This window comes from Ictidomys tridecemlineatus, chromosome 6 (genome assembly GCF_052094955.1).
Source record: "Ictidomys tridecemlineatus isolate mIctTri1 chromosome 6, mIctTri1.hap1, whole genome shotgun sequence".
Lineage (NCBI taxonomy): Eukaryota > Metazoa > Chordata > Mammalia > Rodentia > Sciuridae > Ictidomys > Ictidomys tridecemlineatus.
In genome coordinates this window covers 82,668,173-82,695,526 of record NC_135482.1, presented here as the reverse complement: position 1 = coordinate 82,695,526, position 27,354 = coordinate 82,668,173, and the positions used below count along the sequence as shown (strand labels likewise).

Genomic DNA, 27,354 nt, shown 5'->3' with positions numbered 1-27,354 from the left:
ATGCTTATTCTCATAGAAATTACAGGACTACTGTGAGAGACAAATAAAAAGTAGACAATAACAAAAAATAAATAAAATTAGATGCATGTGCTTTCTAAAACTAGCTATGACAAAGAAATAGGATGTTATAACAAAGATGAACTGGGGGGAAGTTTAGAGTTGTCAAGGAAATCATTTCAGCTCAGAATGTGTCCTGTGAACTGAAACCTGAAGGATAAAAGAAGCCGGGCACACAGTCAGAGGAACCACATTCCAGGCAGAAGGAATAGCAAATGCAAAACCTCTAAGTGAGAAGAGATGATCCTGCTTGAAGAACAGAAAGAAAACATTACAGTAAACAAGAGAAAGAGGTTGAAAATCTGGCACAAGCTGGATCATGAAGGGACATATTGATTCTAGCAAGAAATGAGAATTTTCTTTTAAAGGGCAACACAACAACACAAAACCCTCACAGGATATTAATAGGAGAATGACATGATCTAGTTCATGATTCATAACTATTACTCTATGGAAAGAAGAAATTGGAGGTTACAAACAACAGAAGCTGGGACATGAGCAGGGAGGGCATGCGACAGCCCAGACAGGAGAGAATGATGTCTGAAGCCAGAATAATGGGCTTACACAAGCGGGTAACTGGGCAGATAAGCAGCTGGATGCACTGAAGAAACATTTATGGTTAAAATCAGTGAGACAAGTGGATATAGATTCTGTATGGGGTAAAAGGAATCAAAATGACACCTGAGGGGGCTGGGGTAGAGCACTCACCTAGCATGTGCAAAGTACTGGGTTCAGTGGTAGAGCACTCACCAAGCATGTGCAAGGTACTGGGTTCCATCCTCAGCACCACATAAAACAAAGAAATAAAATAAAGGTCCTGTGTCCATTCACAACTAAAAAAAAATATTAAAAAAAAAGAATGACACCTGAGGTTTTGGTTGAGTAACTTAATGGATAGGGATGCTGTTTATTAATAAGAGGAATTTAGAGGGAAACAAGGAGGACATCAAAGACTCAACTCAGTCTTTGGGATACTTGAGGTCCAGCATAAATTCATGGAATTTCCTAATACCAAACAGCCCCATATCATCTTTTTTTTTCCTGAAAAGTTATAGTAACACTCACTGCTCTATTTTCTTAAGGTTTATGTGAAATTCTTAGGAAATGGCTTGTAGCCATCCCAGCCAGTCAAAAATGTTTTTGGTGTCTGACTTAACATTCTGCCTCTAACACCTGGTTCATGTTGGAAGACAGTACAAGCTTAACTGACGTTACTTGCTTTTCCAACGCACTCACATGGCCTGCTTCTAACTGGAATACAAGCTTTTCATGGACAGATAACTAATGCTCAAGGGTGCTTCTGCACTGGGCACTATATACTTCGTTGGTTGGTGATGAAGAGTACAATATTTAAGTGTCATCAGGTTTTAAAAATTCTATTAAATAAAATGATACTACCAATTAAAATAATTCTGGGATAGCAAAGCATTTGGTATTTTAAGAAATAGAAAAAATAAATCTCTTTCAATTAAGATAAACTGATAGATTTAGTCGAATAATCAATTCCAAATATTCATTTTACAGAAATGTTCTTAACTGAAAACTACTTATGCTAGTGGATCTCAAGGTCACAGAAAAAGGAAACTGGGAGTGGCACAGTGTAGAACTAGCACACAGTGAGATGACAATACTGGTAGCTTGCTGTTAATCAGATCTGTCTCTGTAAGGAAATAAGTGAAGACCGCCATTCCTACACGACAAAGCCAGGAATACACATACACGGGATCTCTCATAGAAAGTGAACTTAGGGAGACACCACTGGAGCTCAGGCCTGGCCCAGATTCACCTCCACCCACTTGTGTGGGACCCAGGCCCAGGGTAGGACCGGGTCCGTCATGCACACCCACCTACCATACAGAATTAGGATAGAATCTTAAATGCTGCAAGAGAGAGGAATCAGATCACACATGGGGGAGACCAATTCATATCTCAGCAGATTTTTCAATCCAGATCCTCAAAACTAGGAGATCCTAGAACAACATATACCAAGCTCTGAAAGAAAATGGATGCCAACCAAGAATCTTTTATTCAGCAAAATTAAATGACAGATTTGATGATGAAATAAAAACCTTCCATGATAAACAAAAGTTAAAAGAATTTACAACCAGAAAGCCTGCACTACAGAACATCCTTGGCAAAATATTCCACAAAGAAGAAATGAAAAACGATGATGAAAATCAGCAGAAGGAGGTATAAAGGAAAAACTAATCAAAGGAAAAACCAAGTCAAATTAAATACCAAAAATAAACAAAAATGGCTGGGAATACAAATTATGTCTCAATTATAACCCTGAATGTTAATGGCTTAAACTTACCAATCAAAAGACATAGACTAGCAGATTGGATTTAAAAAAAAAAAAAGACCCAAAAATATGCTGCCTCAAAGAGACTCATCTCATTGGAAAAGACATCCATAGACTGAAGGTGAAAGGTTGGAAAAAATCATACTACTCACATAGACTGGGGAAGCAAGCAGGGGTTTCCATCTTCATATTAAATAAAGTATACATCAAGCTAAAGTCAATCAAAAGAGATAAAGACACTACATACTGCTCAAGGGAACCATTAACCAACAAGACATAACAATTATAAATATATATGCCTCAAACAATGAAGCATCTATGTTCATCAAAAAAAAAAAAAAACTCTTCTCAAGTTCAAGAGTCAAATAGATCACAACACAATAATTCTGGGTGACTTTAACACACCTCTTTCACCACTGGATAGATCTTCCAAACAAAAGCTGAATAAAGAAACGATAGAACTCAATAATACAATCAATAACTTAGATATAACTGACATATATAGAATATTTCATCCTTCAACAAGCAAATACATTCTCTTCTCAGCAGCACATGAATCTTTCTCTAAAATAGACCATATATTATGCCACAAAGCAACTTTTAGCAAATACAAAAATGTAGGGATACTATCCTGCATTTTATCAGATCATAATGGAATGAAACTAGAAAACAATGATGAAATAAAAAACAAAAGCTATTCCAACACCTGGAGACTAAATAATATGATATTGAATGAACAATGGGTTACAAAAGACATCAAGGAGGAGATTACAAAATTCTTAGAGGTAAATGAGAACACTGATACAACATATCAAAATCTCTGGGACACTATGAAGGCAGTACTTAGAGGAAAGTTCCTTGCATGGAGTTCATTCCTTAAAAGAAGAAAAAAAATCAACAAATAAATGACCTAACATTACATCTCAAAAACCTAGAAAAAGAACACCAATACCAAAATTAGTAGAAGACAGGAAATAATTAAAATCAGAGCTGAAATCAATGAAATTGAAAAAACTTGACAGAACGAAAAGTTGGTTCTTTAAAAAAATAGATAAAATTGACAGACCTTTAGCCATGATAACGAAGAGAAGGAGAGAGAAAACTCAAATTATTAACATATGTGATGAAAAAGGAAGTACACAAGAGACACTACAGAAATACAGAAGGTAATTATAAATTATTTTGAAAACTGTAATCCGATAAAATAGAAAATATCAAAGTCATCAAAAAAATTCTAGAGTCATATGACTTGCCCATATTGAATAAAGATGATATACACAATTTAAATAGATCAATTTCAAGTGATGAAATAGAAGACGTCATCAGAAGCTTACCAATCAAGAAAAGCCCAGGACTGGATGGATACACAGCTGAGTTCTACAAGACCTTTAACGGAAAACTAATACCAATACTCCTCAAATTATTTCATAAAATAGAAAAAGAAGGAGCACTTCCAAACTCATTCTATGAGGTCAATATCACCCTAATTCCAAAACTATGCAAAGACACAAAGAAAGAAACCAATATCTCTAATAAACATAGATGCAAAAATTCTCAATAAAATTCTGGCAAATCGAATACAAAAACATATCAAAAAGATAGTGTACCATGATCAATTTGGGTTCATCCCATGGGATATAAGTTTTGTTCAACATACAAAAATCAATAAATGTAATTAATCGCATCAATAGACTTAAAGATAAGAATCAAATGATCATCTCGATAGACACAGAAAAAGCATTCGACAAAATACAGCATCCCTTCATGCTCAAAACACTAGAAAAACTAGGGATAACTCGAACATATCTAACATTGTAAAAGCTACCTATGCTGAGCCCCAGGCCAACAACATTGTAAATGGAGAAAAATTGAAAGTATTCCTTTTAAAAACTGGAACAAGACAGGGATGCTCTCTTTCCCCACTTCTATTTAACATAGTTCTTGAAACACTTGTCAGAGCAATTAGACAGACAAAATAAATTAAATGCATATGAATAGGAAAAGAAGAACTCAAATTAGCACTATTTGCCAATGATATTACTCTATTCCTAGAAGACCCAAAAAAAATTCCACCAGAAAACTTCTAGAACTAATAAATCAATTCAACAAAGTAGCAGCATATAAAATCAACACCTATAAATCAAAGGCATTTCTGTATATCAGTGACAAATCCTCTGAAAGGAAAATGAGGAAAACTACCCCATTTACAGTAGCCTCAAAAAAGTAAAATGCTTGGGAATCAACTTAAGGAAAGAGGTAACAGACCTCTAAAACGAAAACTATAGAACACTAAAGAAAGAAATTAAAGAAGACCTTAAATTATGGAAAGATCTTCCTTGTTCTTAGATAGGCAGAATTAGTATTGTCAAAATGACCATACTACCAAAAGCACTATACAGATTGAATGCAATTCCAATCAAAATTCCAATGACATTCCTCATAGAAATAGAAAAAGAAGTCATGAAATTCATCTGGAAAAATAAGAGACCCAGAATAGCTAAAGCAATCTTTAGCAAGAAGAGTGAAGTAGGTAGCATCAGTATACCAGACCTTAAACTACACTACAGAGCAATAGTAACAAAAACAGCATGGTATTGGCACCAAAATAGACAGATAGACCAATGGTGCAGAATAGAGGACACAGAGACTAACCCACATAACTACAGTTATCTTATATTACACAAAGGCACAAAGAACATACATTGGAGAAAAGATAGCCTCTTCAACAAATGGTGCTGAGAAAATTGGAAATCCATATGTACCCCTATCTCTCACCATGCACAAAACTCAACTCAAAGTGGATCAAGAACCTAGGAATTAAATCAGAGATACCATGCCTAATAGAAGAAAAAGTAGGCCCAAATCTCCATCATGTTGGATTAGGCTCCAGCTTCCTTAATAAGACTCCTTTAGCACAAAAATTGAAATCAAGAATCAATAAATAGGATGAATTCAAACTAAAAAGCTTCTTCACAGCAAAAGAAATAATGAAGTGAAGACAGAACCTACATTTTGGGAGCAAATTTTTAACACATGCACATCAGATAGAGCACTAATCTCTAGGATATAAAGAACTCAAAAATCTTAACACCAAAAAACAAATAACCCAATCAATAAATGGGCCAAGGAATTGAACAGACCCTTCTCAGAAGAGGATTTACAATCAATCAACAAATATATTTAAAAAATGTTCAACATCTCTAGCAATTAGAGAAATGCAAATCAAAACTACTCTAAGATTTCATCTCACTCTAGTCAGAATGGCAGCTATCAAGAATACAAACAATAATAACTTTGGCAAGGATGTGGGGGAAAAGGCACACTCATACACTGCTGGTGGGACTGCCAATTGGTATAGCCAATATGGAAAGCAGTATGGAGATTCCTTGGAAAACTGGAAATGGAACCACCATTTGACACACCTATTCCTCTCCTCAGTCTATACCCAAATGACTTAAAAACAGCACCCTACAGGTACACAGTCACATCAATGTTTATAGCAGCACAATTCACAATAGCTAAACAGTGGAACCAACCCAGATGCCCTCTAGTAGATGAATGGATAACAAAAATGTGGTATATATACACAATGGAATACTATTCAGCATTAAAAGAGAATAAAATCATGGCATTTGCAGGTAAATGGATGGCATTGGAGAAGATAATGCTAAGTAAAGTTAGCCAATCCCCCCAAACCAAATGTCTACTGTTTTCTCTGATACAATGATGCTGATTCATAATGCGGTTGGCGGGAGCCTGGGAGGATTAGATGAACTCTAGATAGAGCAAAGGGGAAAAAGGGGAAGGGAGGGGGCATAGGGGTAGGAAAGGTGGTGGAATATGATAGACACCATTACTCTAAGTGCATATATGAAGACACGAATGGTGTGAATACACTTTGAATACAACCAGAGATATAAAAAATTGTGTTCTATATGAATAATAAGAATTGTAATACATTCTGCTATCATACATAACAAATTAGAATTTTAAAAAGAAAGTGAACTTAGCTTGCAAAAGGCAACAAGAGCTTATTATGTAATGAGAAAACACCCCAATGGAGAAAGGTCAATGGGGAAGTGCCTTTCTCTGTGCCTCATGAATCCCAGGTGGAGAACCTTCCATTAGTGACACACCTAACCTCTCTCTTTCCACTCACTCACTCCTCCCTGGAAAAGAGCAAGGGCCTTATCTAAATGGCAGGGTGCTTAGCCAAGTCTCTCCTGGGTTCTGCCTGCCTGACCACAAAGGCAGGTAAATTCTGGACCTCTCTCTGCCATGCTCCAAGAGGCTTGCCCTCCAGACATCTGGGGCTGTTAGTAGGTGGGGAAAAATATTATCAAATACCCACAGACCCAGAGGCATGTTTCCAGTTAGATGTTTCAGTTATGAAAGTAACATTTTGGTATTAACCTAAATGACTCCTGTGTCTGCCCATGGTTCCAAATCCTGGGAGAGGAATATTACTGAAATTATTGAATATTATTGAAAGGGCTTCCTCGAGCCCTAGCCGAAAATAGAACCATTAAGGTGTTAAATTCTTATTTGGGGCCACAGAACTAAACATAGGATTCAACACACTTGCATGTTTTAAAACTGCATCTCTCCTGGGAAAATAAGAGTCCATCCTATCACGTTAGGATGTTCTCTTCTTTAGTCAATTATCACAACCATGCTCCTCCACATGGAAACCTGAAGGCAGAAGTTGGGCTGAAATAACATTTCTTCAGAGGCCACAAAAAAACAAAACAAAACAACAACAAAAAAACCTGTTCAAATTTATTCTATGCGTCCAGAAGAATTTTAGGTTTAAGCTTTAAGGTTTTTCTATTGTTCCCTTGTAAGATTCAATCTCCCTCCAAATTAAAACTGCATTTTCCCCTTTGACACTGCGGATATTTGGATGCTCAACACATCATGCCAAGTGGGTGTGATTTCTTGGCTGAAATTCATCACCCTTGCCTTCTCTATTTGCAGAAACCTGGTAGGAGTAGAATAATTTCATGCCTAACTAGGTCAGTTCTGTACTGTACCTATTTACTCTGCTGAGCACTAGGACATGAAAGTGGATAAAATTCCTTCTGTCGTCTTTCGCTTCACCATAAATGGCACCTCCAATCTTCCCGTTACTCAAGCCACAATCTGTAGTTATTTTTGACTCCTCTTTCTCGTATATCACATGTACAATCCATCTGTAAAATCTGCCCACTTGGGGCTGGAGTTCTGGCTCAGCGGTAGAGCACTCACCTAGCATGTGCAAGGCCCTGGATTCCATCCTCAGCAGCACATAAAAATAAACAAGTAAAATAAAGGTATTGTGTCCAACTACAACTAAAAAAAAAAAAAAAAATCTACCCACTGCAACTTCACGATCTATCCAAAGTCCAATGACTTCTCATCTCTACTGCTATTATCATCCTGATCCCGATCACCTTCATTTCTCACCTAGATAGGTGCAAGCACCTGTTAAAAATTCTCCCTGCTGTCACTTTTGTCCTTCTAGGTGTACCCTCTTTAGCAGACACAGTGGTCCTTGTAAATCATAGATCAGATTTAACTTACTTCCATACAGAAAGTGTTTTGATGGCTTCTTTTCTAACTCAGAGGGAAAAAAAAAAATCAAAGTCCTTTCCACGTCCTGCAGAGGTCCTGCCTGCTGCAGCCCCTGGCCCACCTCTCTGATCTCATGGCTAACACCCTCTGTCACTGACTCTTCTTCAGCCACACTGGCTTCCTTGCTATTTCTCAAACACGGAACAGGTGCTCCTGACTGAGGTCTTTTACACATGCTCACTCCTCTGCACTATGCAGGATATCTGCATAGTGCCTTTCCTCAGTGACTTCTAAATACTTCCAACTTCAGGAACTGTTCCTGGTATAGGGTCCTGAGTTAGGAGACCTTCCTTGGGTCTCTGTCAAATATCACCCTCTCTGACCTTCTCTTAACATCCCTCACAGAACACAAATCTCACCACTCTTCATTCTTCTTGCCCTGCTGTTGTCCTGACAGAGGCAGCAGAGTAATTCAGTTTTATTAAAGAGTAAGATCGTACAAACCACCTTGCCATCAGAATGTAAGCTCCACTCCTGAGTGGCCTTTGTCCCTTCATTCCATTGTTTTATTTCACTGCTATATCTTTGGGAGCCAGTACAGTTCCTGGCACATGATAGGCATCAACATTTTTTTGCATTAAAATCTTGTAGTGCAGTCTAACTGTACCCTCCACTATTTCTAAAAAGAAATTTACATGATTTGTGTCACATTAACAATACAAATCCAAAAAGGAGAAATGAATCAGAGAAGTGTTATAAGAGACCTCAAAAGATCACTTGGCTCAACTTTGGCTTTTAATTTAACTTGACAGGTGACATAGGTGAGAACAAAGGAGACTAAAATCCCACAGTGACATATCAAGAACCCACTGTTGGGCTGGGGATGTGGCTCAAGCGGTAGCGCGCTCGCCTGGCATGCGTGCGGCCCGGGTTTGATCCTCAGCACCACATACCAACAGGGATGTTGTGTCCGCCGAGAACTGAAAAATAAATATTAAAAAAATAATTCTCTCTCTCTCTCTCCTCTCTCACTCTCTCTTTAAAAAAAAAAAAAAAAAAAAAAAGAACCCACTGTCCCAACCAGCAATCCCTACAAATGTCCAAAACTGCCTTTTGTTTCCTAGTGCTGATAATTAAACCTAGTGCCTCCCACATGCTAGACAGTGCTCTAAGTTATATCCTCAGCCCCCAAAGTTATTTTAAAGACCATCTTAAATCTACAAAGTCAGATTGACTAAATTTATTTGAGTCATATGTAGTTAGTAAAACTAGAAATAATCATTTGTTTTCTCATTCATAGGGTGGTCAGAAGACCAACTAACTTCTTCTGGAATGTGGTATATCTGAAGTCTTCAAAGTCAGACTCAGAGGTCACAGAATACTTGAAATTATTGGGCCATTTTCGTGTGTCCATATTTGTATTTGGAAAACATCATTATCTGTGTTGCTAGTAGTCATGATCTTCTGAGGAAATGTCTCATTGAAGATCATTTTTTCCCATTCATCCTAGAGATGTTTTCTTTCTTGATGGGTCAGAAGTAATTGTGGGAGGAAGACCATTCTTTTCCCCCAACAGAGGTTACAAAGACACAGAATCAACACAGTCATAATTTCTACACTCAAATCTCTCCTTTCTACTTCCAACTTTAGGAGATGTGCCTGGTTCAGGGTTCATGGTGGTGAATCTCAACCCTAAGAGTTGGTTCTTAATGACATGGACATATTTCTGGGTAAGAAACCCACCTTTATATAGCTTTTTCAGATATGTTGGTCCATCTACATGGAATTGTAATGATAAGCTCGGAGAAAAACGAAATGCTTCTTTCCAAAGTTATTTCATTTACTTATTTTCAGTTCTCTCAATGTATGCTAATTTATAAATATTAAATCATAAAAAATTATACTCAGCAAAAGAACATGAAAGCCAAAAATAAATCTTTCAAGAGTTAAGCTTTTTATGATTCAATTTAGACCTACTTTTAGTGTTGAACTATCAACATTTGTAGGTTTGGGTAGCCACTGAATGGTAAGTGGCCCAATAAATCAGTTACGGTAAATTATTTTTATCTTAAATACCCTTCAGAGTAAGATAAAAGATAGATATCTGAGAACCACACAAGTTCATTTCTGAGCCTGGTTCTCCTGGATTCCCAAAATATTTGTTGGAGTTTCCTAATGCGCTCATCATATTCTGCCCACTGAAATATCTGAAGCAACATGAAGTACAAACAAGTATAACCCTATAGCATTAGGCACGTAAGCCATCTCAATAAATGCACTGAAAATAACAGCAGTGAACAATTAAATTGGACAACAGAGTTTCATATTAGAGTCTGAATGTTATCCCTAGCCTTTCATTTACCATATACCCTGAACATTTACCAAACACCTTGGACATGTGTACTAACCAAACCAGAGCTAAACTAAATTCAAAAAATTTTAGCAGTAGACAGGTACAAAATTTGTCTTTTAAAAGTGCTTCTGGATATTTTACTCCTCTTAGCTTTATTTGTACCAGGGATTGATCCCAGAGGCACTAAACCACTGAACCACATCCCCAACCTTTTTTCATATTTTATTTGAAGACAGGGTCTCATTGAATTGCTTAGGGCCTTGCTAAGTTGCTGGGGCTGGCTTTGGACTTGAGATCCTCCTACCTCAGCCTCTCAAGGATTACAGGTGTGTGCCACTGCTCCTAGTCTCCTCTTAGCTTTGTGAAGCATTTCTGGCCATGCCTGGTAAAAGCTACTCCTGTGCAGGTCAGACTGCCTCTCACTCCAGAGCGACCTACCTCAGCCTTGATTTTTCTTTTTCTTTTTTTTAAAATTAATTAATTTATTTTAATTAGGTATATATGATAGAAGAGTGCATTTTGATCCATTGTACACATTGCAACACAACTTACATTTTTATGGTTGTACATGATGTAGTGTCACTCCATATGTACAATCACACGTGTACCTAGGGTAATGATGTCCATCTCATTCCACCATCTTTCCTGCCCCCTTGCACCCTCCTGACTCTCCCCTCCTTTGCCCAGTCAAAGTTCCCCCATTTTTTCCATGCCAACAGGAGGTATTCCTCATATACACCTGTGCCTTTCTGTTGCCATGCTGTGCTTCATATTCACTGCATTCACACACACCTGTAAGTGCATACCTGAAGGATGCCAGGGAATTCCCTTTCCCTGTGTGCGTAGTGAAGTAGCCATCTCTCATAACCCTACAGGAAAGACTATCCCCGCATCAAAACACAAATGACCAATAATCTTAATTTGACTATAAAAGAAGTCATTTGTTAAGGGTAGGAGGAATTATTCTGTATGTGTCATTTTTTCTGATACTGCTTATTCTCCTTTTATTGGTAGAAAAACACACTAAAGGTAGAAAAATCTTTATACCTAAGAAGATACAACAATATTGCCTTAATATATCAGAAAAAAAATATCCATAAACCAGCATATTTGTGAAAGTAATACTATGATGTGATCCTTGCTTAAAATAATGAGAATTTACTGTTTCATTGTTCTCTCTCACATACAGGCACAAGGAATAAGTTATTGAGGCTTGACTGCATCATGGGCTAAAATTAGCATCCCTATTGCTGGTCTAAAAATTCATTTTATGTGGTGTTAGAATTAACCACCAACATTTTAACAACTGACCACTTACCAAAATAAAAAAACAAAACTGTGCATATATATGGTTTATGAAAACTTATAAACAGTATGAAATGCTTCCCAAAAAAGCATGCTTTTTTTTCTCTTTCTCCTTCTTCCTCTCTTTCTGTGTGTGCATGTGTGTGTAGTGCTGAGGACAGAACCACCAAGGCCTCACGCATGCTAGGCAAGTGCTATACTACTGAGCTCCATCCCCTGTCTTCAAAGAAGGATTTTAAGCCTATGTTTTGCTATGAGAGGGACGCAATGATTAAATGTTTTTTCCAGAAAATTTCTTGAATTTAAGTGTAGCTAATAGGAAACTCCAAAGTTCACATGTGAAATTTATAATTCTTCATGAAAATGCTGAAATTGTCAAAAAAATGCTATCCATTTTAGAGAATGATCCAAGGCTAAAAACTATGATGAACATGATTCTATCAAATTTTCAAATTCTCCCACTTTGCTTTTTCAGAACCACTCAGCTCTATTTAGTGTTTTAACTTTATGCTCAAACATCTATATCCATAAAACATGGATCAAACATCCATGTTTTTCTAGATGTTATGCCAAACAATTGCTTTCTATGAACATTGAGATGTAAAACAAAGGAAAATAAAACTCCCTTTTTATGTTTCTTGTCTTGGTTTGAACCAATTTAAATAATAATGTTTAGAAATAACTTGGAAATGCCAACAATCTGCTCAGTACAGTTTGGCTGCCCTCAACAAAATGAACACAAAAGCAAACACAGAAAACATTTGCACATGTTTCATCTATGAGTAGATTAAAGACTGAGCTGGTATTAGGACTAAATTGGGCCCACGCAAAAATCCCTATGTACCTCTCCTGGGTATCTATCTAAAGAATTAAAGTCAGCATACTATTACGTACATGCACACCCATTTTACAGCAGCACAATTCACAATACCCCAACTACGGAACCGGCCTAGGTGTCCATCAACAGATGAATGAATAAAGTGTGGTATATGTGCACAATGGAGTTTTATTCATGCCATAAATAAAAATGAAATTATGGCATTTGTAGAAAAATGTATGAAACTTGGGAATATTCTGTTAAGCAAAATAAGCAAATCTCAGAAAGTCAAGACTCATATGTTTTTTTCCTTCTATGTGGAAGCTAGTATAGAAAAAGGAAAAGAAAGGTCAGGGTAGGAATTTCATGAAAAATCAAAGGCCAGAGGAACAGGACCAGGGGGAGGAGGATGGGAGGAAAGAGGGAAGTACTAGAAAATGATATTGGCCAAATTGTATGGTAATCCTGTGTGTGAGTTCAAATACGTAACAGAAAATCCTACTATTATATGCAAACTATAATGCACCAATAAAAAATGTAGAAAAAATTTATGTAAAGTTCTAACCCGCAGTAATTCAGAATTCAGAATGTAGTCATACTTAGAGACAAGGTCTTTAAACAGATAATTGAATTAAAATGAGGTCATTAGGGTGGGCCCTAATGCAATGTAATGGTGTTCCTAAAAGAAGAGGAAATTTGGATACAGGCACACACAGAGTGAAGACTACATGAAGATACAAGGAGAAATTGGTCTTCTACAAACCAAAGAGACAGGCCTGGAGCAAATCCTTCCCTCCAGGCCCTCCAAAGGAACCAACCCTGCCAATGCCTTCATTTCCGACTTCTAGACCATGAGACAATGAACTTCTACTGTCTAAGCCACATCATCTGTGGAAATTTGTACGGCAGTCCATGAAAATTAATATAAATGGTATCATTTCCTTCCTTTTGTAAGAGGTGTTGGTTATCTGATCAAAACACACAAGAAAAAATAAGGCTTTTCTCTAAATAATCCTCTCCCTTGGTGCCTGATCCATGACTCAGGGGACAGTGACCAACATGCCCAACCTCCTAGTCATGGAGAATCACTAGCTGCTTTGTCAGGGACCTTCCTGGAGTGGGTCCTTCATCTGCTGCTCCACTTCTGACCCAATCATGGAATAGTTCCCAGTTTTATAATCTTCTCTTTTCTCCCTAAAATAAAGGAACTACAGAAATATTCAGTATAAATGTTCCAAGAAGTATCCCTGGCAAGAATCAGCAAGACGGTATGCAAACAAGTAAATCTCATTCTACTTCCAGAACATGACACTTGACAACAGACCTCAGAGAAAACTGCTTGATCTCAACTGCAAGATGAATTCCTAACACTGACATAGCCTGAAAGACTGCAAGGCAGAAAAGGATCTTCTGCTCTAAACATAAATCTTAAATCACTCGAGCTAGAGCGGAGGAAACGACAATTTCATCACAAATCAATGAGTTACTATATTTTCTAATTTATTGACTCTCCTTTAACAATACAGTATTCTGACTCAAGAAAGAAAAAAAGAAGGAAAGAAAGAAGGGCCAACCAAAGGTTTTATGGAAACCAGAGAATGGAACTTCCTTCTCAAGATCTTACAATGTGATTTAAAAGATAGGAAAAAAAATAAGTTAAACAGGTAGTTTATTACAAAGTAAAGATGCAGTGTCAAGGTGGCCCAACAGTCCTTCTGCAGACTTGGTCACTTGCTGTCCTGCATCAATGGGTTTCATAGGAGCTGATAATTTGATGAGGGACCTTTAGATCAAGAATCTGTATGAAGCACTTTTCATTCTGAAGGTTAAAAATTGCTTTATTAATTGAGCAGTAACTGAAACCATTTTAAATGTTTTAAATCACTGGTCTCTATAGGTAACAGTAAAATAAACCATGTATTGCCACAGACAATAAAAATGAGCCCCCTTCCGCCAAATCTGCATGTAGCACATGGAAGCTTCATACTTGCTAGTCAGACTATGGTAGAAGCCACAGAAGTCCAATAAAACTTTACTGAGTCATTAAATAACACCCTTTGGCAGAAGATGTGCTGACTATATTTTCTGTTACAGATTTTCCAATTATTTTCTCATACAAACATAAAATAAAAATTAATATGTATCAAATGCCATGATAGAACATCATGGCTACCTATAGTGCAGTTCAAAATCGCGAACCAGTTGCAGAGTCTATAGCTTCGGACTAAGAAGGAATGGTTTCTTCCACCTTGTAGCCAAATCAGTCAAGTACTTGGGGAAGTTGGGCTTAAAGTTTTCCCTGAGGTATTTTTAAAGCCTGAAGCGAAAGACTTCCTTTCACAAAATTAAAGCAGAAACATTACTCCAATGGAAACAAATTTAGTTAAATCTAAAAAAAGGAGGAATTCAAATGTAAGGAAAAAAAAAAAGGTTTACAAGGTTTTGAAATTAGACATGATGTAGCTCCCATTTTTAAGACAGGAATTTTTCGTAAGAAAATCCTTTTCTTGTTGTACTGTAGCACAATTGTTTAAAGATGGAGCGCATAAAGGAGAAAAGAAGAAAGAATCCAAAAAGAACAACTTGTGTGTCAGTCAAGATCTCAAAGACTAATATTTATGAAAACAATTGGCAAACAACAGTCTATGATCCAAGTACAAAAAATGTTGTAGCAGATGTCTTGTCGAAAGGCTACAGACGCTGAGAAGTAGCATACTTTCGTCCATATGTTTTCTCAGCCTTAAGAAAAGATATCCTCAGTCACTTCAGTTTTTTGAGAACACAGAGTGCCTGTGTGTACAGTGAAGAAGAAGCTTTTTTTTTTTTTTTGTAAAGGAAACTCCAAGCCAAGATTTCTGGTTTCATTTGGAAAGAGGTGGCATATACATTTAAGTGGGACAGGAACATTAGCCAAGTAACTTAATCTAAAAAGCCCAATCTGGCAAGATTTTGTAGAAGAGACTGAGGTGGTCTTTGGTTGTTTGGGCCTGCCTGGCATCCCTTTCCCCATCTATTGGCAACAATACTCCAATTTTCTTAGGAAGAACAACATCACTCGTCTTCCAAGCTGTTTGTTGGTGCACTATCCCAGCTGCTCAGTGGTTGAGCTTGTGACTATGAAATCTAAGGTTAATATGCAGAGGAAGGGAGCAAGCTTGGAGAACTGGGAAATAAGCAGGATCAATGGTTATCATGAGGTTAAAGGACAATGATAGCAGTTGTAGCTAAAGAAGCAAATGGAATGGAAAAGAGTAAAGGTCAGTGCACTGAGATTCCTGAATCAGCAACGTGGAGGAGAAGCCATTCCTAGTGATGAAAATTTCCAAGTTGTAATCACAGAAGTGAGTAGTGGACCATGGAGGTAGGCAGTGCAGATTCAGAGGTCAAGGCCCCAGAGGCCAGAGGATCAGCCACTAAGCCCAGATGGACTGCCCTTGATGTGTCAGGTCCGAGAGCCAAGACTACGTGGTAGGTCCCAAAGTCTTGGATGGATGAGAGGGAGTGATAGGACATTGGCAGATGCCAGGGTGACAGAGTCAGAGGGTCTTTGTCTGAATTTCAAAAGAAGGCAGGGAAATCCACCTTGAAGTAACAAAGGAGGCTTCAAACTCTTCACATGGAGGGTAAGTGAGAAAAGACACTTCCTACAAATCTGCTGAGAAAGAAGCTGATCTTAGAAGAGAATGAGGATTCCTATAAAGCAAAAGGGGATAAAGATATAGGAGAGTTTGCTGAGTGTGAAGTCCAGAGAGGGAGAAGGACAGCTTGGGAATCACAGAAAGAGAGAACTGACAAGGAAACGTGGCATGCCAAGGGCATGATAGGAAGGGTTTGTTATTACATTTTGGTCACTGACTGCTAAAAGCATGGTGGAATTGATACGGCAGTCTACACTGTTTAGTGTAGTAGCTGGAGGTCTTGTCTAACTGCAAAGGGTATGGGGGACCGTCACCAACCCTACATGAATAAATGGCTGCATGTACCCCAGTGATAGATTGCAAAAAGCCTAAAAGGCATCCTTCTTGAAGATATATCCAAGTGGGAGGTTATCGCTTAGTTCCTGCTTACCTTCTCCATATACTTCCCCGATTGCTCTACTCTGGCATTGTGAGAGAAAATCAAATCAACTCAATACCTGGGATAGCAATTATATAAGTGCATATATCTGGGTTAATATCTTCAACATCATTCTCTTTCATCTAAATTATAAGTATTTAATATGATTTTGATTGTCTATTTCTTTTCATTTAACTATGTTATACCCTGGACTCAGTCAAAAGCTAGAAACAACTGAGAAAAGATAAACCCAATAATTTCACTGAGCAACCTGCATATATTCAAATTGTTGTGTGTTGTTTTGTTTTAAGCAAATAAGATTTATCCAAAAATGTTTGAGATTTTCAAGTACCAGATGGAATATGCAGGAATCAAGCCCATTCTGAAGAAATCAGTAAATGGTAGATGTTCAAAATCATTAAATACAAGAAGAAATGTCTTAAGGTGGTTTGTGTTGTTGTAATAGGAAAATAGTTTCCCTCTGGCAGCCAAGCATGAAATTTCTACTGCTTTGAAGTTGATATCAAACAGAATGAAAGACAGTATTATGTAGTGATTAGGAACATGGACTGTAAAGCCAGAGGACCTGGGGTTTCATCCTGACTCTACGATTTCCTTGCTGTGTAAACTTGGACAAGTTTCCTTACCTTTCTCTGCTGTGAAGTTCCTCAGTATATTGATATGAAGATTTTATGAATTACAATATAAAACAGCAAAAGTTTTAGCAGCTATTATTATTTATAGGGCAGATACCTGAAAGTGGGATGAAAATATATTTCCATTTATGCTTTGTTTTTGGTTTGGGTTTTTTAAGACCTGTTGAACTTCCAGGTTTCTAGACGTAACAAAATGAATAAGTCCAAAGCAGTAACTTGAAAAACTGAAATAATATTCAAATTATCATTTATTTTTCACTAATATTATTTAATTCCCTGCCACATGGAGAAGCATTATAGGGAGTAGAACAAGAAAACCTTGTTTCATATTTATGCTCTGTCAGTTACCGAAGCATGTGATTCTTACTAGGGCGATGTACTCTCGGTATCTTTCTTCATAACTATAAAATGAAGGTTAAAATGATCCTTTGCTCCCTCAGAGAGTCACTGTGAAGATCCAAGTGACATGGACACCTTGTTACCTTGCAAAGGACTTCTCTAGATACACACAATTGACAACAGTTCAGTAACCACACAATAGTCATAATAATGTGGGTTTAGGGCCTCATATACTAGGCAGTTTATTTCTTATGTGAGGACTTGCTCAAATAGTGGTTTATATATTAATGAATCTGATAAGAACAGTGAAATGTATCAGACCCAATCTTCTCTGTATCCCTTATATTTCTCCTCATCCTTGCAATGGTAAAAGCACAGAGCAGTTCCAAGCACCAATTTTATCCTATGTCAGGAGATTCTGATGCTGTGTGAGATCAATAATTGGTGGGTTCTAGGGCTAGCTACTCTTAACAGTGTCCCCATTCTGTTGACTGGACCTTGGTCTCTCTCCAGAGTCCCCACTACTCCCATGTCCTCTTGATTTTATAGGAGTCTCTTCCTGATTTTATAGGTTCAAAGCTTACATGGTATTTCTCTTCTTTAGTGGCTAAGTCTCCTTGCATGTTCTTAACAAGTCTCTTCTCAGGGAAGGAAACCCTTTCTGGAACAGAAGCCTCTGCATTTGCTGGCCTTCAGACCACAGTATCCTTCCTTTGCTCCAGCCCTCCTGGCTGAACTCCCACCATTACTGTGCAGTGTCTGGGGATTCCTCACATCTTCCCCTTTGTCCTCCCAGGCCACACAGCAAGCAAAGACAACAGCCCATTAGACATGGTACTTTCTGTAAGAGGGTCTCCATCATCAGCCCTCTCTGCTACTGGCCAATTTTACAGGTGTGTCAAAAGTATAAAGAATCCTGCTTTTCCTGGGTTACAAAGATATGCAAGATGGAACTTGAAGTGATGCATGCAGAATCTGCTTCTTGGCTATACCACTGAAGGCCACCGGGTTACATCTGCACACAAACATTTATAGCTCTGTGGAAGTCAGTCAGTCAATCTACAAATGTTTGCTGAGCAATAGCTGTGCAGAGGGTATGGTGTTAAACACTGGAAATTCTTTGGTGAGGGTAAGATCAACAGTCTCTGTTTCAAATAGCACAACATATTTTGGAGTGTGAACTAAGACTAGAGAGAAATACAAAATTGTACCTTCATAGAATATCATCATTCAAAGCCTTTGGGGTCATTTTTTCACCTACTAAAACTGCAGACCTCTCCTTGAGGGGTTTTTAGGTTATTTAAAATACCAGGACACACAGGAAGGAAAATCTTCATCAGGCCTGTTGTAAAGGTCTAAACAAATAACACATATAGGACTGTATACATGCTTAAATGATTTCAGTATAGAATAATATGGAGTTAAACTAATTGTGAAATGCTTCCTGAAAAAGGATTTAAGTTAGATTTAGATTTAGATAGAAATAGTTAACATGACAATTTAATAATATATTAATTTTAGTGGGTTTTTTTGTTCTTTATTATCTGTTTTTCTTTTCTTTTTAAATCACTATAACATTCTTCATCTGCAATCATTAGTTACCAAGTGTCTTTCACTACTTAATGGAGGCGATGAATGGAAATAACCTTCTAAATATAGGTAATGTTTTCATTATAACCTTTTTGGGCATAGATATCTAAAATCATAGCATGTCTCAAAAACCATTGAGGCAATGGATGCTATTCTGTAACATTTTGAAATGGGAAAGTAAAGGCAAAGCATAATTAGGAGCTTTGTAATTTTTTGTATGGTTTCAATGATTACTTTAAAAATCTGCTAAGCTTTCTTACTTTTATACCACAAAATACAGTTGACACTAAAACTCAAATTTATTGTCCTTGGCAAGAAAGTTATCAAAATTTTCAACTATAATGCAGTCTCTATAGCCTTTCTACCCAAATTTGTTTATTTACCTTCTGAAAAAACAGTAACATACACAGAAGGTGAATGATCCTGCACAGGTTCTTACAAGAGAAGCTGGATACAATTTATAAATTTGCAATGATATGATTACTGCTAAGACTGACAGGTATGCATATTTGATGGAGGAGAATTAAGTTGCTTGATATAATTCTGACATTCTTTTTGCTGCTTCTCAAAACCAGAAATAAAAGATTAGTTACAATGATTCCTTTTCCTTGCTGAGGAAAAGAATAAATTATTGTTAAGTCAGGTGACAGTAAATTTTAGTTTAAAAAATGGAAGAGATCTTAAAAGTAACTCAAGACATCATTTCTCAAAGATCTTTATCCATATTGTTCCAGATAGTAACTTTCAAATCAAGAATCCACTGTTTGCTATCATTGTGCAAGGTGTAAATATCACCTACCCCACCGGGGCATTGTAAAGATCACAGCTCTCAATTAGATGCTGTTTGTTGAATGCCATGTTTCCTCAAGGGGCTGTCTACAATAGTCATCTGACCAGGTATTGTTTAGAACTTTTAGATCTAATGTTCTTGTTGCTAACAACTCAGACCATGGGCACATTGAGAGGCTGAGAGTGCTCTGAACTTGATCTGTACATCTATAAAAGTAAATCTTCCAAAATCTTCATAGCTACTGTATCACATTGTTCTCAATCAATTTAAACTAAAAACTTCAAGACTTTCCTTAGCAGCTCACTGAATATGTATTCTAGTACACACTTGGGAAAAATTATCAAAAATGAAACTAAAGAGATTTTGATTTTATTTAGATGTAATCCAAGAAAATAGAAGTGTTAGAATTATAAATCCTATACTCTCTTTTTAAGTTTTTTTTTAGTTGCCAATGTACCTTTATTTTATTTGTTTATATGTGATGCTGAGAATCGAACCCAGTGCCTCTCACATGCTAGGCAAGTGCTCTACCACTGAGCAACAACCCAGCTCAAATCCTATAACCTCTTTACATCTAATATGCTAAGTGTGAACTTAGGAGCCCATATGTTTACATTGGAATCTCAGCTCTCTTTTCTCTACCAGATGTGTGAACTTAATCTTTCTATACCTTAGTTTCCTCATTAGTAAAAGGGAGATAATAATGACATATGGATGAGGATTAAATAACACATAAAAGATTAGAAATAGCATCTGATGTACAATAAACTTAATTAATGCCTGTTAATATCTTTTTAAACCATTGCTTAAAACTGCACCATAGCTATCTCGAGATACCTCAAAATTTTCTTTAATATAAAAAAACCTGCACCATTGCTATTATAGAAGAAATTTCTGAGTCTCTATGCAATAATATTCCAAGGATAGATGCTATTTTAAATCTGAACATTTTGTTGAACTTTTCTAAACCTCCTTGTTGTCCTGTTGAGTATAGACGTATTCATGTAACATCCATAGGAAGATATTCACAGGGGAAATTATGATTGGCATGCTAAGTAGGTCAATTTCTCTCATTGCAACATAAACAGAATGACTTTCACATACCAGTTCAAAGGTTATCATGGAATATTTTCAGTACTCACTATCTTTTCAATCCTAAAGTACAGAAGTCATAAGTTTTATATATTTGGGATCAGAGCTTTCAGGCATCTTTACAGTTTGATTTATATATATATTTCTCCCTTTTATGAGAGAAATAATTTTTAATGCTCTACAAACCATAATGAAAATATATACTACACAGTGGAAGAGGAAGGAAATGGACTCCCCCCAAAAATCCATACGATCAAACCCATCCTCTGAGCAGCTATTACTTCCCCCTCAGCTGCCTTGGCTCAACTCTACCGGTCCACACAGGTTCTCTCCCCAGTGCACCTCAGGCAAGCCTCTGCCCAGGTTGAGGCCCACAGTTTCTTTAAATGTATAAAGCAAAGGCACAGTGTTCTAGTTAAGCCACTGGGTTCAATAGCACAAATACACCACCAGCTGCTTCTCTGTTATGTCAAAGACATCATGAAAACAAAAGAAGCAGGGAACAAAATGGCTTTTAAGACACAGAACATTAGAAATCATACTCCTCTAAAGCTTTTTGAAATATACATTCTCTCTCCCTCCCCCAAATTTCCAACATGTTATTTTTTATAAAACACAAATAGGTCTGCTCTTGTTATCTTTAAAAAAAAATCTTTTATACCTAATGAATATATGCCACTTGAATGTATCAATTAAAATTTAAAAATTAAAAAGCTTTTAAAATATGAGCACCACAAAGATCCACTGCACTTACCAAGTTGTCAGAGTTATATCCTTTGTAAAATTTTGCTTATTATAATCACCTACACACAAAAAAATACTTTGATGGAGGTTTCCTAAAACTCAGTTAATTTTTCCCTTTAAGGATACTTTCTATACATAATTTTCACATTTTATCCTTCAATAAAAATAAGTACGATAACAAGTCATTACATGATCCCTAGATGATTTCATGTGTAGACACATATAACAGGAAATTAAATGCTCCTTTACTTATTATCCTTTCAAGAATCTGATTTCGTCGACCCACATCTTATTTCTCAGCTTCTTAGACAAAAACTAAGAAATATAAAAAAAGAAAAAAATATCCCTAAGCATAATTAATTTAGGAATAGAACTCAGAAGTATAATAAATGTAAGCTTTCAAAAAAACAATTGACTGAATACCAGATAAAATGTAGAATATATATCCTTAATCTAGTTCCTTAAAATATCACACAAAAGATAGCCAAATCAGAAAACTTAGAAATTGCCTTAAAGAGCATTTGGTACAACCATGAACCATCATGCTTTGTTGCCCTATTTTTTAATTTTTACCAGATATACACACACATACACGTGTTCTCTCTCTCTCTCTCTCTCTCTCTCTCTCTCTCTCTCTCTCTCTCTCTGTGTGTGTGTGTGTCCCTCTCTCTCTCTCTCTCTCACACACACACACACACACACACACACACACACACACACACACAAACACAACCTACTTCTGGTGTCAGGGACTGTGATGTTTGAAATTTATTTTTGGCCCTGACATACAACTCCTAAAATCCTTGGAATCTCCAAAGTGAAAAATCCTTCAGAATGGGGATGTTTCACTGGAAATACCAAGACAGGATGAGAAGGTTAGGGCTTTCATCCCCACCTCCAGCCTCCAGGGAAGAGGGGGGACTCACCATTATGTGGTTCACCAACGGGTAGCAATATATGCATGCTTAGGAAATGAAGCCTCCATTTAAAAGAAAAAAAGAGAGAGAGAGACAGGGTTCAGAGATTCAGAGTTTCCAGATAGCTGAACATTTAGAGATTGGAGTGCTCAGAGAGGGAGGTCTTTACCCTGTTTCTTATGCCTGGTCTTGTGCATCTTCCACTGAGCTGTTCATCTGTATCCTTTGTTAATAGCCTTTACAATAAACCAGTAAATGCAAACATTTTCCTGAATTCTGTAAGGGGCTCTAGCAAATTAATCAAACCTAAGGAGGGAGTAATAGAAACCCAAGTTTATATCTTGTTGGTCAGAAGTAAGTAAAACTAGTTGGTGCTTGTAAGTGACTCCTGAAGAGGGAGCAGTCTTGGAGACTGAGCCCTCAAACTCTGGGATCTCACGTTACTGCCAGGTAGATGGTATCAGAATTTAATTGATGCTACAGCACTGCTTGCTTGCTGGGTGGGTAAAACGCCATGCACACTTGGTGTCAGAAGTGTGTTGCTAGAGAAGCTATAAGGAGAAACTGAGTTTGTTTCTACCTATAACTCCAGAGGAACCAAGGAAATAAAAATGGAGATTTTCTTTTCAACTGACATTTTTACATTTAAATAGGTAGAGTTTAAATGTAATAGGAGAGATAAAATGAAAAACACTGATTTGAGTTTTCTGTGTTGATTTAATTCAGAGAAACCTTTGGGGAACGCTTCCATACACAAATAATAGAAATCCAGTTGATGAGGTGTTAGAGGACCAGGAATTTGGGAACTTACATGATTAACATAGCTTACCTCTCTGCATCTCTCCTTCTCTATTTGCCATGAGGAGGTAACACTGCCTGCTCTATGTACTCTCCTGAATTGTCAAAAGGTAGCAAAATATTTTTAAATATTTTGAAGACAGCAAAGGAGTATCAATTCAAAACACTTTTTGTCATATTCATTTAAACTATCCTACATAGTAATTTTCATCAGCCACAGGTAAGCACTGAATCTATATTCTAGATGAAAGTTCTCACTGTCAGTAGAAGGATCACCGTGGTGGACTGAATCATGCCCTCCCCAAAGATGGTCATGGCCTCAGGATCCCCTGCCTTGTCCCAGAACCTGCAAACCTGTTTCCCTACATGGCAAAAGGATTTTGCATACGTGATTAATTAAAAAAAAAAAGAATAGCATTACCCTAGATTAGGTAGAGAGAAGTGATGGGAGGGGAGAGAAGGGGTTGGAGAGATAGGAAGGATAGTAGAATGAAACAGACATTATTACTGTGTGTATATATGTGAATGCATGACCAATGTGATTTTGCAATCTGTATACTCAGAAAAATGAGATATTATATCCCCTCTGATTCAAATGTATGATATGTCAAGGTCATTGTACTGTCACGTGTAACTAATTAAAACAAATAAAAAAATAAAAAATAGCAAATAAAAGAAAAAGAAAGAAAGATCTTGACAGGGGAGAGTATACTGGATTGTTCCTGTGGTTCCACTGTAATCACAAGTCTTACAAAAGGGAGATAAAGGTGCCAGAGGTGAAGATGTGACAGTTGAGCGAGGGGCAGAGGAGAGAACAAGGGGGAGGAGAACTGGAAGCTGCTACACTGCTGGCTTTGAAGATGGAGGAAGGGCCCATGAGCCAAGGGATGAAGGAGGCCTCTAGAGGCAGGAAAAGCCTAGAAAATGAACTCTCTTCTAGAATCTCCAGAGGCAACACACCTCTGCTGACTTCTTGATTTTAACCTTTGACATCCAACTCTGTAAGATAATGAATTTGTGTGGTTTTAAGCCAACGAATAAGTTGAAAATACAACTACCTATTATCCCATTACTGAAAATCAGGTTCTTAGAGCCCACCATAACTTTGACCAGTTTCTGAGTCCTACCCAGAATGCTTTCACCAAGACCTATTCATTACACTTCCCTCCTCTGGCACAGGCAATTGGGCACTAAGCATTTAAAGAGGGCCAACTGTCAATACCTAGAGATCTTCTAGACCTATCTCGTCTTCCACAGTACAGATGTTTGAATTGTTTTAGATTTAATATTCTTTCCTTAAGAACTTCCAGCAGGGAGCAGTGCAGGGGTATCTTCTGCTTCTACTAGTAGAAATGCTTCTCCTGGGGCTGGGGCTGTAGCTCAGTGGCAGAGCACTTGCCTAGAGTGTGAAGCACTAGGTTTGATCCTTAGCAGCACATAAAAATGAAACAAATAAAATAAAGGCATGCTGTCCTTTGGATAATGACGTCCATCACATTCCGCATGTATGAAGACATGAATTGGGTGTCAACATACTTTATATACAAACAGAGATATGAAAAACTGTGGTATATATGTGTAATAAGAATTGTAATGCAAAAAAAAAAGACCAAAAAAAAAAAAAACCAAATTTGGAATGGAACTACCATTTGACCCAGCTATCCCACTCCTCCATTTATAGCCCAAAGGATTTAAAAACAGCATACCACAGTGATGCAGCTACATCAATGTTTATAGCAGCTCAATTCACAATAGCTAAACTGTAGAACCAACTTGTCTGTCCTTCAATAGATGAATGGATAAAGAAACTGTGGTACATATACACAATGGAATATTACTCATCATTAAAAGAGAATAAAATCATGGCATTTGCAGGTAAATGGATGGCATCAGAGAAGATAATGCTAAGTGAAGTTAGCCAATCCCCAAAAAACAAATGCTGAATGTTTTCTCTGATATAAGGAGGTTGACTTATAGTGAGGTAGGGAGGGGGAGCATGGGAGGATTAGATGAATTTTAGACAGGGCAGAGGGGTGGGAGGGAAAGGGAGGGGGGAGGGGATTAGCAAGGATGGTGGAATGTGATGGACATCATTATCCAAAATACATGTATGAAGACTCGAATTGGGTGTCAACGTAATTTTTATATAAACAGATATGAAAAATTGTGATATATATGTGTAATAAGAATTGTAATACAAAAAAACAAAGTACATGTATAAAGGCATGGATTGGTGTGAACATACTCTATATACAAAGATATGAAAAATTGTACTCTATATGTGTAATAAGAATTGTAATGCATTCTGCTGTTGTGTATTTAAAAAATAAATCAATAAAATGAAAAAAAAGGTATGCTGTCATATATGACTATCAAAAAAAATGCTTCTTCTCCAAAACACTTAGAAACAAGAAGGTGTGTCTAAGAATTAGAATTCTTTCATCTGCATTTTTTCCTACTCTATCCTTAGTAGACATGGAAAGAAAGAAATAGGATACTTACATGTTCTTTCCCAGATTTTTTCTATTAGTTAAATGACTGCATTTCCCCCAACTTTAATTATCTTAGAGGTCTATCTGAAACTTGATCTGTTTTGAACACAATATTCTGTCTTATATTCTGTCTGCCTATGTCTAACTATTTGGATCCATAAATTTGTTTCTTGGGCAAAGTGTACTAACCTTTTTAAACATCAGAATACAAAATTTTTAAAAGCTGACTATGATTACACTAAGGTACTCTTGACTAGTCAAAGTAAAATCTTACTTGATTTCTTCTCTATTTTCTTAGAGTAATTCAATAATGTTCTTTTATATTGGTTCTTTTTAGTTATATATGACAGGAGAATCCATTTTGACAGAATTATAAAAGCATAGAGTATATCTTGTTCTAATTCAGATCCCAGTGCCTCTCCTTCCTCCTCCCTCTCTCTACTCCCACTCCCTTCCCTCTATTAATCTTTCTGCCATTTATCCATAGTTATTTTTTAATTAATTTCTTTTGGATGTACCCAATGGTGAGATTCACTTCCAATTCATATACATAATTGGAAGCTGTGCCATGTCTCTTTGTTTATATATATAAGATATTATTACTGTAAAGCTCCAAACACTCACATTGACCTAATTTTTCACTCTATGACCTAGCATTTCAGTCAAGATTAAATAATCTATAGCAGTATCTCAAGGAATCAAAGACAACAAAAAATCCCAAGGAACTCTACTTATATAAGCATATACTCAAACTTGTAAGCATTTTCGTGAGTCCTAGGTCAGAGAAACATTTGCTAAAGTTGCATTGACCCCTTTATTTTGATAATTTGTTTCCCAAATATAGTTTGAATGATGAAAAGAAGCTATTGCAAAAGAGAAGGCATTTTGATTACTGATGCAAACATCAGATTCAAATGGAATATTTTGAGGCAACAGTCCTCCTTTTAGTAACCAAGATTCCACAGCCTTTCATTGCTACAGAAATGCATTTAAAAAAAACACTACAATCTTTCCAGAATTAGAATGTATATAAGTTAATAAGCATAATCCTTAAAATTTTAAAATACAGATGATTAGTATTTATAGAAACAGACCAAAAAATTATTAAGAAGCATAGTACAATTTTGTTTGATATCTAAATAAAAGTATTGAGAGATTAGCTAAAAAACTTCTCTAGACTTATATTTTATCACCTTGGGTATTAAACATGCTGCTAGCTACCTCTTAATGAGCACCTGAGCTGTCATTTTTAATAATAGACTGACAATTATTATCTATAAGGTGCTATTTCTCTGAGAATCATCTGTGCAGTACTTAATAAAGTTAAGAGTAGAAACTTACTACTCCAATTATTAAAAAGCACTATTTTATAATATTTGGTATAATATCAAAAATAATACATATAATTTTTAAAAAATCAACAGATGCCAAGATGCACAGACATTCTCAATAAACGTCAGAACTTTATGTGAAATCTAAATAATGCCATAACT

General features: G+C 36.7%; 1 protein-coding gene across 3 annotated transcripts in view; it reads right to left on the bottom strand.

Moving 5' to 3' along the window:
- Itpr2 (inositol 1,4,5-trisphosphate receptor type 2) overlaps positions 1 to 27,354 on the bottom strand; it is a 471,319-nt gene that overhangs the window by 183,270 nt on the left and 260,695 nt on the right. The window lies entirely within an intron of this gene.